Consider the following 4,209-nt stretch of genomic DNA (forward strand, 5'->3'; position numbering starts at 1 on the left):
TCTGTCTCTGCTTTCTGTCTCTGCTCTCTGTCTCTGCTCTTTGTCTCTATCCCTGCTCTCTGTCTCTGCTCTCTGTGTCTGCTCTCTGTCTCTATCCCTGCTCTCTGTGTCTGCTCTCTGTCTCTATCCCTGCTCTCTGTCTCTGCTCTCTGTCTCTGCTCTCTGTCTCTATCCCTGCTCTCTGTGTCTGCTCTCTGTGTCTGCTCTCTGTCTCTATCCCTGCTCTCTGTGTCTGCTCTCTGTCTCTATCCCTGCTTTCTGTCTCTGCTCTCTGTGTCTGCTCTCTGTCTCTATCCCTGCTCTCTGTCTCTGCTCTCTGTCTCTGCTCTCTGTCTCTGCTCTCTGTCGCTGCTCTCTGTCTCTATCCCTGCTCTCTGTCTCTGCTCTCTGTGTCTGCTCTCTGTCTCTATCCCTGCTCTCTGTCTCTGCTCTCTGTGTCTGCTCTCCATCCCTGCTCTCTGTCTCTATCCCTGCTCTCTGTCTCTGCTCTCTGTCTCTGCTCTCCATCCCTGCTCTCTGTCTCTATCCCTGCTCTCTGTCTCTGCTCTCTGTCTCTGCTCTCCATCCCCGCTCTCTGTCTCTATCCCTGCTCTATGTCTCTGCTCTCTGTCTCTGCTCTCTGTGTCTGTCCCTGCTCTCTGTCTCTATCCCTGCTCTATGTCTCTGCTCTCTGTCTCTGCTCTCTGTCTCTATCCCTGCTCTCTGTCTCTGCTCTCTGTCTCTGCTCTCCATCCCTGCTCTCTGTCTCTGCTCTCTGTCTCTGCTCTCTATCCCTGCTCTCTGTCTCTATCCCTGCTCTATGTCTCTGCTCTCTGTCTCTGCTCTCTGTGTCTGTCCCTGCTCTCTGTCTCAGTCCCTGCTCTCTGTCTCTGCTCTCTGTCTCTGCTCTCTGTCTCTGCTCTCTGTCTCTGCTCTCTATCCCTGCTCTCTGTCTCAGTCCCTGCTCTCTGTCTCTGCTCTCTGTCTCTGCTCTCTGTCAATTCAATTCAATTCAATTCAAGGGCTTTATTGGCATGGGAAACATGTGTTAACATTGCCAAAGCAAGTGAGGTAGACAACATACAAAGTGAATATATAAAGTGAAAAACAACAAAAATTAACAGTAAACATTACACTGTCTGTCTCTGTCTGTATCTGTCTCTGCTCTCTGTCGCTGCTCGCTGTCGCTATCCCTGCTCTCTGTCTCTGCTCTCTGTCTCTGCTCTCCATCCCTGCTCTCTGTCTTTGCTCTCCATCCCTGCTCTCTGTCTCTGCTCTCTGTCTCTGCTCTCCATCCCTGCTCTCTGTCTCTGCTCTCTGTCTCTGCTCTCTGTGTCTGTCCCTGCTCTCTGTCTCTATCCCTGCTCTCGGTGTCTGTCCCTGCTCTCTATCCCTGCTCTCTGTCTCTATCCCTGCTCTCTGCTCTCTGTCTCTATCCCTGCTCTCTGCTCTCTATCCCTGCTCTCTGCTCTCTATCCCGGCTCTCTGCTCTCTATCCCTGCTCTCTGCTCTCGGTCCCTGCTCTCTGTCTCTATCTCTGCTCTCTGCTCCCTATCCCTGCTCTCTGTCTCTATCTCTGCTCTCTATCCCTGCTCTCTGCTCTCGGTCCCTGCTCTCTGTCTCTATCTCTGCTCTGTGCTCTCTGTCCCTGCTTTCTGCTCTCTATCTCTGCACTCTGCTCTCTATCCCTGCTCTCTGTCTCTATCCCTGCTCTCTGCTCTTTATCCCTGCTCTCTGTCTCTATCCCTGCTCTCTGTCTCTATCCCTGCTCTCTGCTCTCTATCCCTGCTCTCTGTCTCTGTCCCTGCTCTCTGTCTCTATCCCTGCTCTCTGTCTATATCCCTGCTCTCTGTCTCTATCTCTGATCTCTGTCCCTGCTCTCTGTCTCTATCCCTGCTCTCTGTCTCTGTCCCTGCTCTCTGTCTCTGTCCCTGCTCTCTGTCTCTATCCCTGCTCTCTGTCTCTGTCCCTGCTCTCTGTCTCTGTCCCTGCTCTCTGTCTCTATCCCTGCTCTCTGTCTCTATCCCTGCTCTCTGTCTCTGCTCTCTGTCTCTGCTCTCTGTCTCGGCTCTCTGTCCCTGCTCTCTGTCTCTGTCCCCTGTGTCTGTCCCTGCTCTCTGTCTCTGTCTCTATCCCTGATCTCTGTCCCTGCTCTTTGTCTCTATCCCTGCTCTCTGTCTCTGTCCCCGCTCTCTGTCTCTGTCCCTGCTCTCTGTCTCTATCCCTTCTCTCTGTCTCTGTCCCTGCTCTCTGTCTCTATCCCTGCTCTCTGTCTCTATCCCTGCTCTCTGTCTCTGCTCTCTGTCCCTGCTCTCTGTCTCTGCTCTCTGTCTTGGCTCTCTGTCCCTGCTCTCTGTCTCTGTCCCCTGTCTCTGTCCCTGCTCTCTGTCTCTGTCTCTATCCCTGCTCTCTGTCTCTGTCCCTGCTCTCTTTCTTTGTCTCTGTCTCTGTCTCTCTCTGTCTCTGTCCCTGCTCTCTGCCTCTGCTCTCTGTCTCAGTCCCTGCTCTCTGTCTCTGTCCCAGCTCTCTGTCTCTGTCCCTGCTTTCTGTCTCTCTTTGTCTCTGTCCCTGCTCTCTGTCTCTCTCTGTCTCTATCCCTGCTCTCTGTCTCTCTCTGTCTCTATCCCTGCTCTCTGTCTTTGTCTCTGTCCTTGCTCTTTGTCTCTGTTTCTACCCCTGCTTTCTGTCTCTGTCCCAGCTCTCTGTCTCTATCCCTGCTCTCTGTCTCTATCCCTGCTCTCTGTCTCTGTCCCTGCTCTTTGTCTCTGTCTCTGTCTCTATCCCTGCTCTCTGTCTCTGTCCCTGCTATCTGTCTCTGTCCCTGCTCTCTGTCTCTATCCCTTATCTCTGTCTCTGTCCCTGCTCTCTGTCTCTATCCCTGCTCTCTGTCTCTATCTCTGCTCTCTGTCTCTATCCCTGCTCTCTGTCTCTGCTCTCTATCTCTGCTCTCTGTCTCGGCTCTCTGTCCCTGCTCTCTGTCTCTGTCCCCTGTCTCTGTCCCTGCTCTCTGTCTCTGTCTCTGTCTCTATCCCTGATCTCTGTCCCTGCTCTCTGTCTCTATCCCTGCTCTCTGTCTCTGTCCCTGCTCTCTGTCTCTGTCCCTGCTCTCTGTCTCTATCCCTTCTCTCTGTCTCTGTCCCTGCTCTCTGTCTCTATCCCTGCTCTCTGTCTCTATCCCTGCTCTCTGTCCCTGCTCTCTGTCTCTGTCCCTGCTCTCTGTCTCTATCCCTGCTCTCTGCTCTATGTCTCTATCCCTGCTCTCTGCTCTCTATCCCTGCTCTCTGCTCTCTATCCCTGCTCTCTGTCTCTGTACCTGCTCTCTGTCTTTATCCCTGCTCTCTGATCTTTGTCCCTGCTCTCTGTCTCTGTCCCTGCTCTCTGTCTCCATCCCTGCTCTCTGTCTCTATCCCTGCTCTCTGTCTCTATCCCTGCTCTCTGTCTCAATCTCTGATCTCTGTCCCTGCTCTCTGTCTCTATCCCTGCTCTCTGCTCTCTGTCTCGGCTCTCTGTCCCTGCTCTCTGTCTCTGTCCCCTGTCTCTGTCCCTGCTCTCTGTCTCCATCCCTGCTCTCTGTCTCTATCCCTGCTCTCTGTTTCTATCTCTGATCTCTGTCCCTGCTCTCTGTCTCTATCCCTGCTCTCTGCTCTCTGTCTCGGCTCTCTGTCCCTGCTCTCTGTCTCTGTCCCCTGTCTCTGTCCCTGCTCTCTGTCTCTATCCCTGCTCTCTGTCTCTGTCTCTATCCCTGCTCTCTGTCTCTGTCCCTGCTCTCTTCTTTGTCTCTGTCTCTGTCTCTCTCTGTCTCTGTCCCTGCTCTCTGTCTCTGCCTCTCTCTGTCTCTGTCCCTGCTCTCTGTCTCTGCTCTCTGTCTCTGTCCCTGCTCTCTGTCTCTGTCCCAGCTCTCAGTCTCTGTCCCTGCTTTCTGTCTCTCTTTGTTTCTGTCCCTGCTCTCTGTCTCTCTCTGTCTCTATCCCTGCTCTCTGTCTCTCTCTGTCTCTATCCCTGCTCTCTGTCTTTGTCTCTGTCCTTGCTCTTTGTCTCTGTTTCTATCCCTGCTCTCTGTCTCTGTCCCAGCTCTCTGTCTCTATCCCTGCTCTCTGTCTCTATCCCTGCTCTCTGTCTCTGTCCCTGCTCTTTGTCTCTGTTTCTGTCTCTATGCCTGCTCTCTGTCTCTGTCCCTGCTCTCTGTCTCTATCCCTGCTCTCTGTCTCTGTCCCTGCTCTTTGTCTCTGT

This window comes from Oncorhynchus mykiss, chromosome 7 (genome assembly GCF_057628025.1).
Source record: "Oncorhynchus mykiss isolate SJ-2025 chromosome 7, ASM5762802v1, whole genome shotgun sequence".
In the NCBI taxonomy this organism is placed as follows: domain Eukaryota; kingdom Metazoa; phylum Chordata; class Actinopteri; order Salmoniformes; family Salmonidae; genus Oncorhynchus; species Oncorhynchus mykiss.